Source organism: Euwallacea fornicatus, chromosome 6 (assembly GCF_040115645.1).
Source record: "Euwallacea fornicatus isolate EFF26 chromosome 6, ASM4011564v1, whole genome shotgun sequence".
NCBI classification, from domain to species: Eukaryota; Metazoa; Arthropoda; class Insecta; order Coleoptera; family Curculionidae; genus Euwallacea; species Euwallacea fornicatus.
Genome location: NC_089546.1, coordinates 3,326,215 through 3,341,646, shown reverse-complemented (window position 1 = coordinate 3,341,646; position 15,432 = coordinate 3,326,215). Strand labels below are relative to the sequence as shown.

Genomic DNA, 15,432 nt, shown 5'->3' with positions numbered 1-15,432 from the left:
ATTTGGCACCCTCCACCCCACCCAAGTTTAAGCGAAATCTAAATCGTCCCCTTTGCCAGACCACCGGTGGGGGGGCGCTTCCGCCCACTTGGAAAACCCCTGATTTAAATAATATTCTGTGCTCGCCTGTGGCTATCTCCACTTGTAATTACTGATGGAGGCGATGGGGTTACTTTGTAATTGAAACGTTAATTGCTTATTGAATATTTCATCATATAAATAAGACTCAAGCGAGCTTCAGAAGTTCTGGATTTCTCAAAGAAATAAAGCAACAAATCAATAAAAATATCATTTGTTGATCAACAAATGATGTTGGAGTTGTGCCGACAGAGCGAAACTATTGTAGAAAATATTTGAATTAAGGAAGAAAACGTATTTTTTCTTTTCGTGATGGTTAATATTCTTACTGCAGTTCTCTTTCTTAGTTCATACGATTTTTGTGCAATGGTAAAATAAGGGTGAGTTAATTCGGGAATTCGAATAAAATCCTAAATTTTAGAAGACCGTCTACGTTCAGGACCCTTGAACTCGTCCATAGCGCGGATGGTGGTTCTTGTTAGTTGCGCTCCTCTGTTTACCTCCTTGTAATAAAGGCGATGATTCGACCTCAAATCACTAAATTCGAATTAACACACTTCCAGGTCTTATCCATACTTCACTGTAAATTTTGCCGAACCGTTTTGCACCCCACACTTTCAATTAAACTTTTCTTTTGAAAAGCCCACCGATCTTTCGCAATAGTAGCTACTGGGGCTTTAAATGTAACGTCATCAACTGTTGGCCGCCAGAGATCTGAAGGAATAAGAACCCTTCACACTAGTGCTGATCTCTTGAACAAACAACGAGGGTCGGTTTTCATTTGCCTGTATTATTGCGAAGCTTAGGATTTCAATACTGGCATGTGTCCTTAAATTTTCTTCATGCTGAGGGCATTTTTTCGCTCATTAAACAGTTACAATTAGTGCTAAAAATTGAGTCTCTCGTTATATTTTTAATGTGTCTACATATCCCATACGCTCTGCGTTTTTTTTTCAAGCATTAGCTTCGCAGAACGGAACCATTTTTGAGCATTCTTCACGGCGAGGATGGCACTTTTCCCAAGCCAGTCGGTGTAATTTACTTTGTCTGAACGAACCCATTAACGCATAAGTCCATATTCTAATTGTCACAAGAACCATTGGAATTTCCATTCGTCCAAGTCGAGAGCTAAATGAGGTTCCCATCCTCAAGCGTATTGCTTCATGCTTCAGTAACCGACACATGCAAATACGCTAAGTGGTCACTTCCCTTTCATTAACGACCGATTCAGTTATAGAGATGTCATTAATATGAATATAATCTGAATAATTTATTTAAGTAAGTGCTCGCCGAGTACATTAAAATTGAATCAAGACTTTGTTAAACATTACGGCAAATAAATCAATTATTACTATGCCGGCATCGATTTCTCAACAGAAAAAAATTGCATTGACCCGTTTATTAGCAGGTCCGGCTTCAACGTTTTAAAATTTGATAGAGTCTTCATTAATAAATTAAAACTTAGGTTAAACGTGTGCTTAATCCAGACCTGATATCTACCATTAATTCATTTCGACATAGTCGATTTTTAATCTCTTGTCCCGCTTTTTCCTTGTGTGTCCCTCTCCCTCTGACATAGACATATGGAATGGAAAAAACGAGATGGAAGACACGGGAATATAAAACATAGTATAGGGAAAATCCGCGAGACTAAAACTTGTTTGCTCTGGGTCCTATGTACACATCCTTTGTCGGGACTCACCGATATCGTATTTACTGTAGACATCTGCTCTCTGTACCGTCTAACGTACAGTTGTGTCTCTATCTATCGATATAAAGATAATAATTAATCTAATATGCGTTTTCTTTACTCAAAAGCAGTAGTCGTAAATGCAGTTAGTTCTGCCATAGATGGAGACCATTTGAAAAGAGATGGGACCCTTTTTGAGCAAGTTGCGTGTGGAGCAAGATCCGCACCAAAACTATTTTGGCTTTTAACAACCGAATCGTTTACCACTGAACTTTGTGATGAAGACATCGCTAATTTTTTGAAAATTTTTTATCCTTTTTTAATTCCCTTCAGACTTAGTGGTGCGTTGGAAGCCCAAAACGATTTATTTTCTTTTTAGTTAATCCAGATTTCCTGGCCTTGGCTCTTTAACTTCACACAAAGATTACAGAAAATTAGTAATTTTTCAAGAATTAGTTCATTTCGAACTGTCTCTACATTTTTATTCTTACAATAAAGCCGATAACGCCAGAATTTCGTTATAATTTCACTCATATTAGCTCTAAACGGGCAGAATAATGCATTATATCGTGTTATGGAATGGGACTTGTTAGAAAACGAAAACGTATTCTTCAGGTAGAAAAATAAACCTTTCATTTTGCTTGAAATGTATATCATAATGTAGCGAATACAAACAGCATTCCTTTCAATGTTCGCCAAGTTTATAATAACAATTTTCATATTGTTTATTGGTAGATGATTTTGAAATGAAGAAAATTAATTTAAAAAAAGATGACGGGCCTATGGTATTCCTTTGAGGCCTAATGGTATGCCAATCGCGTTATGAGTAAATTGTAGTAAAACGCATAGCAGGTAGCTTGCAACTACTTTTGAACAGTGCCGCGCCAGTTTGAACTTTCCGTGGTGAACATATATCCGATGGTCCTAGCTTTCCTGCCAGGCCAGAATAAAGGCTAGACTAGGGCAACCTATAAATAGCTTAGTATCCTTCTCACTAAGCCATAAGTTCGTGTATTCAACATTTTTATGTTGTAAGGAGCAGTTTATGTGGTTTACGATGTTATAATCTCGAATAAACGACTGAAAACAACATTCGGTCAACTTTTGGACCCGAACAGATAAGAATTTTTTACCATTATTTAATATACCGAATCAAAATATGCAATTTGTTTATCATGAATGGTTCTAGTTTGCGAAGGGTCATCTACATCTTTATTTGGTCATCTGCTTCATCGAACTTGGTCCGATCAAGAACTTTGTCAAAACACTCACCTGCGAAAGGACCGGCTTGTCAGCATTGAATGAAGTTGTTTCGTAACTTGTCATACCTAAAAATTTAAGGTATATTAATTGGGTCTGATATTCGAAAATTAATAGCAGACAAAGAGTTTACAAAATGTTTAACAACACATGAAGTGGCAGCATGGGCATCATTTCAAAGATTATTAAGAACTTTCTTCAGAACCACACATCTTCAGCTTTTAAACAAATCGTGGAGGATTTGTTGCAAAATTTTCACAGAATTGAAGTTCGAATGTCTCTCAAAATACATTTTCAGCCTTCCCATCAGGATTTTTTCCTAAAAACTCAGATGACACAAGCGACGAGCAAGGAAAGCGACAACACTAAGATATGGTAAAAATCGAAAAACGATATTAAGAATATTTGGATGATGGCATGCTGATCGACTAGTGCTGGACTCAGTCCAATGACCCTCTTTTTTCAATTTATAATTTTGAATTGAATACGTTTGTTAAATAATGGCAGAAAATAAATGTCTTAAAAATCTCTAAAACTAGAATCAATTTTAAAGGACGATTTTAAATTTCAAATTTAACGGTTTAAATTACTTTAGAAACAGCTGTTGGTTATGCAGGTTAGTTCAGGTTAGTTCAGGTAAACTTCTGTAATTGACTTAGCGGAAGTCTCTACAATGAATCTGCTGACCAATTCTTCACATCCAGACTGCTTTCAAGAAAGTAGAACCATAGCGCATCACCTTCTTAGAAATTTTCCCTAGACCGAGATACAGGCAACTGAACATCAACAAAAACATCCAAACTCAATTTCCCCCTTAATAAATCCAATAAAAACAGGGGCACAAAACCATGATTATTCAAATCCGACAGGAGCAACTGTCAGGAATTCGCAGGATAAGCCCCGTTGAAATCCTCATAGTGAGCGTTAAACGCTGGTGGTTTCGGCAACCCCCTTATTCCGGGGTTGGCTACATGCACGCTCAGCCGGATATAATTTGTATTGGCCAGATTTGCGCCCTGGGGCCCTGTAATGAACGCACAATTGTCGGCTTAAGTTTGATTGCACCCTAAGGCCTGCACGGAGATTGCAGGGCTGCATTTCGCTCGGGGGGCCCTTGTCTTGCTTTCGCTCTTAACGGTCTCAATATTAAACGATTCGGCTTAGCAATAACTGGTGTTAACACGTGCATGTGGGAGTGCCAAGAGGGGGGGATGTTTATGAGGCTATTTGTACTTTTCGAATTGGTTCTCATCTGGCGATCCTAATATACTTCCTTTAGTGCAGGACCATTATACACTGAGTTCCAAAAAAAGTGGCTCACCCGATTATTTTTGTCAAATTCGAAGTTTTATAACATTTATGCCAGAATTCTAAATTTTTTTCGACTCTTTACGGTCTAGCCCGTTGGCTGTTAATGTAAATGGAAGAAACGGATTTTGTTCTTTTCTTTATGGAAGTTAATGGAAAATTTTAGATTTAGATCATTAGCTGATGTGGACGTCAATTGTCGGACATTTTTGTCTAATTAATCCCGCAACAATTCAATTGGGTGTAAATCCGGGCTCTGCGGAGGCCAAGCCATTAATTTTTGACTGGCTTCCATATCTAAATTGTGTAAAAATTCCTTGCATAATTTAAATGTGTGTTTCGGGTCATTGTCTTGGTGCAACACAAAATTCTGACCCGAAAGCATTAGTCCACAAGGTACTGCGTGAGTTTCCAAAATGTCACGGTATCCGTCTTTTCTCAAAATCCCTTCGATTGTCACGGTTCCACCTACAGCTGCGCCAGCAAAACAACCCCAAACCATGATTGAACCACCTCCATGTTTAACACTAGACAGGGGACGCTTCTCTCTTGCACGTGCACCCACCGATCTACGAACAAACACATGTCTTCGTGAACTGAACAATTTAAATTTCGATTCATCTGTCCATAGCACTTTGTCCTAATCTTCTATCGTCCAATGTTGGTGTTCCCGGAATCATTCAAGTCGCTTTTGTTCATTTCGATCGCGTAAGAAGGGTTTCTTAATGGCTATTCGTTCATGAAGAGCATATTCCTGTAGGCGACGTTTTACCATACAAGTACTAACTGGCTTTGACTGCGTAATATTTATTTCTGCAGTTATCTTTGGAGCAGTGTCACGTCTGTTTCTCTTACTAATCAACGCCATTGCACGATCATCTGCAGACGTAGTCACTCTTGATCTGCCATTCCATTCTTTGTTTACAAAACTATCAGTTTTGTAAGCAAAATGTTTAGTATTTTTTTACAATGTAGTCACCTTTGAAGTGAATTAAATGCAATTATCTGGCATTTCGTCGGTTGCTTTTGCTACTCTTGTGATAAGCCACTATAAGGGCGTACGTTTAGATGTCCAGTGCTCTTCTTTTAAACATTATTTTTAATTTTTTATCACTTTATTTCATACACGAACGTATCACTACGAATCGTAAGTACGCTAACTTTAATTTCGATGTATACTGCGTGACATAGCAAAGAAAAAACCCCATAAAAATGGTTTTATTTAAATTAAATCATTTTCGGTATTCATGTTTCTTACGCTGGAATAAATACTTCATTAAAAAATTGAACAAATTTCATTGCTAAAAACCAAAAAAAAAAAAATAATAATTTGTCGGTCGTCCGCTGTGCTTTATACATTCTTGTACGCGTTTAGGTATAGATCTAATGAGGTGATTGATGTCCATTTGGGGGATCTCATTTCAGGCTAACTGCACAGCATGATATGACGCCTCCAGGGTTTGTGGGGATGAGGTAAATTATGCAACCTTTTACCTACAATACATTATACATGTTCAATCAGGGAGAGGTTTGGAGATCGAGATGGGCAAGGTACCATATCGATTACATTTTGTTGAAAGAAGTTCATAGTCACTCTAGCCACATGTGGCCGTTCATTGTCTTTCTGCAAAACTGAATTGACAAAAGTTTCCAGATAAGCCACGAGATGAAGTTCCAGGATTTTCTGGATGTACCGTTGAGCTGTCATACTGCCTTTAATAAAAAGTAAAGGTAGCCTGCTATCATATGCAATAGCCCCCGAAACCATTACCCTAACAGTCTGATGGACATACCTCTGTATTTTAAACTGGGGATACCGTCTCTCACCCTTACTCGTGCCCGATCAACACGAATACCCAACAGAATCTGTATTTGTCACTAAACACGATATTATCCCACTCCAAATTCCAATGTAGTCGTTCTCTACATCGCTACAGTCGATTTTGACGATGATGATGGTCAGGTGAAAAACAAGATGCGATCTGTAGGAAATCAGTTCAAAACTTCTTATTCGGCGAAAAAATGGCTCGAATTCCAATGGGTCTGCCATACTCAGCAAACCACTGATCAACCAGCTTCCTTAACGAGACAAATCTATCTCTTAAGGCCACAATTCGGAGACGCCAATCTTGACGTTCTGTGGTTCTTCGGGATCGTTCAGTGCTCCTCCTTCTGTCTATTTGCTCTTCTTGGAACCATGCCTGACAACATCTCACTATAGTGGTCTGCGCTACGGTTCAATCTAATAGCGATTGCCCTATATGACCGACCATACCCACTATTCGACCTCCCTCAAACTCGTTGAACTGATGAAATTTCGCTGCATTCTGCTTCTGAACATATTCGATTAACCTAAAAGCAATTTCTAACCACACTATACACCAATAAATGATATTTTGCAGTCATATTGTTGATATTTTATTGCAATTTTATAGTTAAAAAAAAAACTGATATTTCTGATAACTCGTAAATACATTGATAAATATGGCTGAAAATTTAATCGTTTTTTGTGTTCCCATATACAAATATGCATGCCAAAAATTATTTAAATAAAACCATTTTTACGGGATGTTCAATTTTCTATGTCGCGCAGTATATTATGTCAACTTGTCGAGAATGCAAAGTTATCGTCACTAGAGGGAATAAAAATAACAAAAACAAATTCAAAATTTCCCTCTGAATCGTGTTAAGTTGCTGCTACACCTGCGTTCTTTGCACATCCCACAACGGCTTTGTTTACGTTTGTGGTTTCCTAGATGATAACGTCTTCCGCCTAACATTGATTGCTATTTTTTTTAATGCTCTGCCGGATAGAAGAGATTAAATGTATTCAAAGGGAATATTTACTAGCTTTTTACTTAAGTAATACGATAAAATAGGTATGCCCAAATTCCTTTGAGCGGTAGCGCATATCAAATTGTATGCAAAAACTGGGGAAGACACATCTTTCGTTCCAAATCTATGCCTCATGCCATTTCCGAGATCTTCGCACTAACCGTCGCCATATTGGACGTGTCCAAAAAAAGCTATACGGGATCGGCAATATATCAGCCTGCAGTGATCTGCTATATACGAAATTAAGAGACCTGGTACACAAAGCGAACCACATAACACCTGATGCAACCGAGGCAAGCCATAGGCAAAGCTTGTTTATCGAACTTGGAACACATGCTGCCTTGCCGTCGGTACGTAATTAATTCCCGGAACGCATTTCTCAAGGAATGGGCGGCCATAATGTGTGACCATAAACTAGTCCGTGTGTTTGCTCAAGATGGCGGCGGTTCTTGTTATCTTGTGCAACGATAAGGCCAGGTATATGTGCCGCGTGTACCGTGTACTCAATAAATTACAGCATCTCCCATCTCCGATGTTTGCCGACGTTCGTTCAACACCCTTGTTTAATATGGCGACGAGGAGAGAAGTAATATTCCACAGGTATTTCACACGATTCGTTGACAATGGAGTCGGCGGTCGTTTTAATTAGGCGGCCTCAGAATAGGATATAATTAAATGGCGGTTTTGTTATTCTTCCAACGACCAGGCCTGCAGTGGTCGGAATTCGTTAAGTTCTCTACAGAGTGTTTCCTAAACGTACGGCGCAACTTCGCCTTCAAGTTGAACAACAACGGCAACCAGCCTAGAAGGTCAAGTTACTGTTGGTACCTCTGGGTATCTCGCTCGTCTCGGCAGAAGCCAGACGTCGAGAGACAAAATGGTGACTAAAAACGTTTAAAGTTATTTATACCTTGATGATGGCGACGATTGACAATAGAAGGTGTCCGGGTTTTCTGTAGCGGAATTTTAACCATGAATTCTACGCATAAAAATAATACTAGTTTGCTATATAAACCAACGTCGAATAAGCCTCCCTTGAGCAGATACAGGAGGTTCAAATTTAATTTAAAAAATAGAAAATACTAAACTTTTGCCAAAGAAGGGCCAACGATTCTTTAACGAGAATTTGGAGGTGTTCACGACTATAAAAAAGCGCATATGTTTTACTGGAAAAAATATTTTTTAGTTTTTCCAGTGGCGTTCCTATTTTACTGATATTTTTTCAGGAAAAGTGGTACGGTACTGGCTTTTCCGAAAATAAAAAATATTTTTGAATTCCTCGTTCAATTCTGGAGAAATAGTCTCCCTCGAGATTTTTTCTCCCGCCTCGCCGTGTTCAAGCAAAAAAAATGCATGTTTAGTTTCCATAAATATTAATGTCAATTTGATATCTACATAAATTGATACATACTCAATAACAACTTTAGGGGTAGTTTTGGACGATAAAATGAGTCATAACCCCAAAAAATAACACCCCGTGGATTTATCACGATCATCTAGTATTATCTAATTATGTAGGCTCTAAAGAGTAACTTATGCTCAAAATTTGGAGCTGAACGTCTCAAAAAGTTTGAGAACCATAAAAGATAAATTGAAAAAAAAAACTTAAAACTTCAACACCCTGTATTTCCTTAACAAAACGGTTCTTGAATATAGTTTATGTAGCAAATTAACATTATTTTTTTTATGCGGCACAGGCGGTTAAAATTTTGCTACGAAAAACTGGACAACCTGTATAACACCACCTCGCTTTTTGCAACCGAGAAAGCTCCATCGAAACTATTTCAGCGATGACTGCGAGACAAATTAACAAATCAGTTTAACGTGTTCCGTAAGGAATATATAAGACAAATGGTGGAAGTACAACTTACAGAGCGTATGCCGGGAGTGCGGCAAAGCGTGGTTGGTGAAGCAATGGACAAATTATTATTATTTCCGATTGTTCCGGTGTTTTTATAACGTGCCACTACACGGAGAAGGGGCTCTATTGGAAACTTCGAATCCACTAAATTCGGCAATACATATTCAATGCAGTTGGGCAATACATTTTGCAAAATAGTGAAACATCAATCAATGCTTCTTCTTTTGGCAAAACTGTATTTACAACCGACTTCGTGAAATAAATTATTCACCAATCCCCCAGCAAACAATCGCAATCCTGCAATAGTCCCGGTCTTCCATATGGAATTCCCCGAAGACACTCTCGAGGCACAGAGAGTCGTGCGCCAATGTTTTGATTTTTATGGGAGAGTTACCTCGCCCACCGAGGGGCACGTCCGATAATTGAAAACTTTTTGTTGGTTATTGAGATCAGAAGAAACGTGCCTACATTTCATTTATTTTAATGAGACTGGGACCATCTCGGGGGTATTGCTTCGTTAATAACGCTTTGCTGCAGATGATTGATCTCATGGTAGTACTGTTTCGATTTTTTTTTTCGAACCGTCCATTCACATTCTCTAAATCAAAAACGTTACTAGATAAATAGAAATTTAGGTAGGGGCATAGCAGATGAACATATATTAATTATTATAATGTGATCCCAAACACACTCGAATTTTAATGAGTTGGCTGGAAATTAAATCAAAACACACCATTATCGCATTTTAATTAATATCATAATAGTTTTAATTAATAAAACCGAAATTTCAGATTCCAATTCGAAATAGATCAGCAGGCATGTGGTCAACCTCTAGTTAATTAAGCATATGACTTCATTGATGGAAGCTGATTATGACCATATATAGCGTAGGTAGGCATCTGTTTGAAACTAGATTAATGATCAACATTGACAGACTCGAAGAAGTAAATATATGGTTAACAGTCGGAGAAAGTTCGCGTTCGATTCGGCGTCGGTTGCAAAATGAATTAAAAGCCATTTTATCCATTCATAGCGCTGTATTCACTATAATATAACTGCCAACGGAGTTTCGGTGAAACGGCACTTTATCTCAAAGGTGAATTATTTTTCGTTGTTCACTTGAAGCCCTGTCGCATACACAAACCATTGCTCAATACACCAAAAGTTGTATGCGAACCCTGGCTATTACCACCATAATGGGCATTGTTAGCACGTATCCGACCTAAACCGTGGTTGTGACAAAGTGCACTAGATTAAAAGTGCAAAGCCCTTTGTCATTGTGATGGCGCTGTCACTGTGGCCACTTCATCAAAGTAACCGTTCAGACCAAATGACACGTTCAATGTCAAAAACGTCATTCATACTTATTTTCTGTATAAGCTGGAAAGCGAAGCGCGTCGATTTGCGTTTCGAGTGGTGGTTTGGTATTATGCGGATTATTACTGGACAATAGTTTAGGAAAACTCAAGATTGCAACGTGTTAAACCTGAATTGCAATTCAATATCCTCTAAAATACTCTAATTAAAGACAGTTTCACAGACGGCTTGCGATGGACGTCGTTCCGGACTTCCGGTTCGCAAGGTCTGAATCACGTGTGTCCACCCTCATTTGCATATGAAATGCACCAGCAACATTTGCTAGCTTTTGACCACTTCTATACGTATCAACAACACGTTCTTTTATTTCCACTGATGAATGTGTGCTTCAAGGCACTTGGACCAATTGCGTATCAAGAATGAAATAAATTTTATAACAATTATTCCCTACAATTTGATAAGTTGCTCTATTTTTTTCACTAAAAAATACTGTTGTTAATATAAAATTCCATGAAAAAATTAAAATAAAGAATTTTTTTGTAGAAGTGTTCGGACATACACTGGCTTCATATTGAACCTATACCTAAATGTTCACAACTACTAAAGCTTTAATTATATTAAGTTGCTCTACATTTTTCCACTACTGTGTGCGTGCGTTAGAGATCGCTTCAATTGCTAGATACAAGGCATCATAATAAAAAAATCTTTTTAATTGCTCAGGCCAATGTTATGCGTATAATATGCAGGGTGTTTTGAAAAGGTGGGGCCAAACATGAGGAGATTATAGAGGACATTGCGGTAAAAAATGTTTGCATATAAACCGCTGCTCAAAAATGGGCCGTTTGATCCTGGAGAAATTTTTGTCCAAGAATGTAATGTTTTCTCATTGATACTAAAAAACATCGATATTTAAGTATTTTTCATTAGAAACATCGTAAACTTGCCTGTCGGGTGATGGAATCGCGCACCCTTTGCAGCACGTGTGAACCTTCTGACACGAAAAGATAGGCTGCCATTCCTCTTCCTAACAGTTCCTCGTGGGTGGTTACAAGAGTTTCATAGACTGTCGACTTGATATAACCCGAAAGGAAAAAATCCGACGATATTAAATCGGGACTTCTCGCTGGCCAACTGATAGGCCCTCCTCTTCCGATGCATCACCCCGGAAATTATAGGTTTAGATGCAGGTGCATCGTCATGTTGAAACGTTATTTTATCCCATATTTCCATTGCAATGCGTGCCTTTTTCAGCAAAAAATTTAGGTGGATGTTACCCATTAACCGACGTGGACGCAGAAACGGACTAATTAAAAAGTCACCAAAAATACCGGTTAATAGCAAATGGATTCTGGTGTGATCTGATCTATTTAGCGTGAGGATTGTCACCGTCCCATATGTCGCTGTTCCGACTATTGAAGCTGGCGTCCTTGATAAAACAAGCCTAATCGGCAAATAAAATTATTGAACCGAAATCTGGTTCTCTTTGCATACGTTGCAAAAAACATCAACAAAATTCTGTCCGTGGCCGGTCTTTGAAGGCAGTAAGGGATGCAATTGCTCTTCATATAGCAACCGCCACCCTATTGAATAGGCAGCATTCATCTGATGCCCCATTACACGCGTGGATAGGATATTCTTCAGTTTTACGTAAATCCTCTTCTTTAAAGGCCACTAGCAATTTTGGCTTAAAGCTGTCTTTTTCTCTTAACCGACGGTGGACTAAGGTAAATGAGCATAAAGACACTCAGTTTCTCTAGCGTCACATCTTACTTTGCCGTAAATAAGATGCATATCTGCATACTCTTTAAACGCAAATTGGGGCATTGCAAGAGTTTAGGAGCAACATGTTATAGTAAAATATGATATCGACAATTCGGTGCGATTATAAATAAAATCGCTTTTTACCAACGTCGTGTTAGAAGTTACTGTTGGTAAAAAACTTATTAGAAGAGATAAACGTGTTTATTTTATTTCGAATCATTTTCTGCGTTATCTTTAATAAAGATTGTTTAAATATCGATGTGTTTCAGCGCTAACGAGGAAACATTACACATTTACACAAAAATTGCACTAGAGGCGAAACGGCTTATTTTCGACTAGAGGTATTTATGCAAAAACTCTTTACCACAACGTCCTTTATAAGCCCCTTAAATTCGATCCCGCCTTTTTTAAACGCATCGTATAATGCAAATGTTGTGGTGTGTCTTTTCGACATATCAAGAAATTTAAGGCGTGTGCCACCAATGATAACGGCCCGCAGATTTTTGCAACCTTATTACTACTAACCTGAATTAACCTGCGTTATTTCGGGTAGAGCAGTTAAACAATTTAAAACTATTTTAAAACTGTTTTTTTACATATTTCTTCATTTCGGAGATTAAAATTAAATCCTAAGCCCTCCCACATGCCTGAACAAACTTATTATTGTCTCGTCGGAACGTGTATTTTATTAATACCACTGGCGCTAGGCGACTTTCCTCCGATTTACAGATTTCAAAAAGTTCGCCTTAAACGTGATATCATCAAAAGTAGTTCAATCTCTTAATGATACTATCTTCTCGCTAAATCTTTTATTTACCCATATCAGCTACTTGATCAGTGAAATATTCTTCTGTATTAATCCACGGTTCTTTGAATCGGACAGGTTACCTCTCGAATAACTTACTTTTTTTGAGTAGAAAATATTCATCAGACTTCTGTAAGGCTAGTTTAAGACATTCACACCCCGACTGTCAATCAAACTTTGCCTGGGGCCGATATCGGCAACCTGTAGAATATTTCCTCGCAACTTCAATTCCTCAGAATATAATAAAATGGTTCTAGTTTTTTCCTTATACAGGATGGAGAGACTTCAAATTGACACCCTCTTGCATTTCCCTTAACTTGTTGCAAGGAAGAAAGAATCTACATCGCAATGGCATTGTTCGACCCTTGGCACCGTAGCTATTTCTAAACCATAAGGACCTACAGTGGTAACTACAATCAGTTAAATATTTTATTTCATTTAGTTTATACCATTGCTGCTCAAATTTTAGCACTAGCTCAGCGCCATGTCACTCATCTCTTATACAGGGTGTTTCAGAACCATTGAAGCAATCTTGTAAGTGTTGGCCAGTGCAATAATAGAAGATATCTGAATATAAGCACCGTTATCCGTGAATGTCCCCCTAAGACATTACGGCCTTATGATGTTTTAAGACAGTTATGTGTAAAACTGTGTTTTATCGAGTTTTAATACATTTATTTTGATTTGTTTTTACAAAATAACGATACAAAAATTGATCAAAATGTCATCTTTGAACATAAATGTACCTATCAAGTACTTTCGCTGAATGTTTATCTTTGCTAAGACTGATAACAGAAATTCTCGATCGTTAGTTTGACACATTCACTCGTTATTTTTGCAAATTTTAAAAAGTTCGTAAAGTAGTCGGTCTTTATGGAGAACAACACCAATCAAGAATTTGCAGATACGCATCTGGCATATAGAGCAAGAAATTGCAGCGCAAGAGCTGCTTGACGGCGGTTCGGACAACATTGGATCAGCAGAGGTGATCTAGTTCCCTGGGCCCCCTAAGTCACCCGATCTAACACCTATAGATTTCTTTCTGCGGTGACATATGAAGTCTCTTGTTTATGACTCCAGGACCTGATTGCACGAATCACTGCGGCTTTTGAAGTCCTCAAGGTGCATGTATGTACGTCGTTTAAAGAGGTGCAAGGCAGACATTTTGAACAACTGCTCTAGTGTTATTTGGTACAAGTAAATTAAAATAAAACTTACTAAAACTCGATAAAAATATTTACGCACATGATTATCTTACAGCATTATGACGTCGCAACGCTTTAGGGAGACATTTGCGGACGCGGGTTCTTGTACGCAGATGATGTCTTCTATTGTTGCAGTGAACAGTTATTAAAAAGTTTGACCCCATAGTTCTCAAAAACCCTGTACACGAGTACAAATTATGATAATAAATCCTGTAAATTTTTCAGTTGAGTTCGAATTGGCGAAGAGGGCCATAAATTTATCATCGAGGCTCAACAAGAGACCCACATCTAAACGTTTTTACTCTCATAAATCAGTCGCACAGGCAGGATTTGATAGAGACTTCTCCAGCATATTTTACACTTCATATACATTGCTCATCTCTTTAATAGTGCAATCTCTAAAATATCGCCTAAACCCCTGAATTTGGAGTTGAATGAGGAGTGAATCCTTCTACAGTTGAAAGGGGTAATCTCCTGGAAGGTGACAATTAACAAGAGTGATATTTAGAGCTTGATCCTGAACGATATAAAGGAATAAAGGAAGAAAAAATCGGATGGTAACTATTTTCGTAAGATTCTCCAGAACCACTTAAGCTTTGTCTTATCACCACGACGATGCCATAACTAACAGTTAGGTTCTAGGTATTACCTGTAATTGCATGACGTCTATACGTCCCCTGCCTCGATTACATGGCCTGAATTGCATGTTGCATGTCTTTAATGAGTCCACACGTTTAACCCCGATATAAAACGTACCGGGCAGTGCATAATTAACAACATAATTTCGTAAGTTTCAGAAGGTCTTTTCTGATGTTAAGCCGCAACAGATATCCGAGTTCTCAGCAATGGAACAACGTATTGAATTTTTTTATCAAATTTATCATGTCTACCGATTCTTTTCGTTAGCAGGTACGATTTGATTCATGGCTGGGGACAGTTCACTTTAATAATCCCCCTTTCATTTGTCAAAATTATCAGATTTGTTATAGTTAAAGCAATATGGGCCTTAAGGGAACATATGGCCAGCTACTGAATAATTAATCCCAAGCAAATGGTGATTAAAATGGGCGTGTAGATAAACCTCGAACCTTATCGCGTTCATCGCAAAAATACAAACAAAACCCACAATTTACCAGTGAACTAAAGTATGTAATTGTTTTGTAAAAAATAGATAGCAAACTGTATTGTTTAGTTAAATAACTAGCAACTCGAATAAATAATCTCTAGGACGATTTTCAGCTTATTGAGGGTTGGGGGAAACCACAATCGGGTTAAAACTTTATGGGAAAATTGACCTGCGGACGGCCAGGAC

General features: G+C 38.1%; 1 protein-coding gene across 1 annotated transcript in view; it reads right to left on the bottom strand.

The window, feature by feature from the left end:
* Window positions 1-15,432, bottom strand: part of LOC136339784 (uncharacterized) — a 167,444-nt gene that overhangs the window by 57,143 nt on the left and 94,869 nt on the right. The window contains exon 2 of the mRNA XM_066283268.1: window positions 3,041-3,096. The gene's annotated coding sequence lies outside the window, so the exon portion shown is untranslated. The remainder of the gene's footprint in view (window positions 1-3,040; window positions 3,097-15,432) is intronic.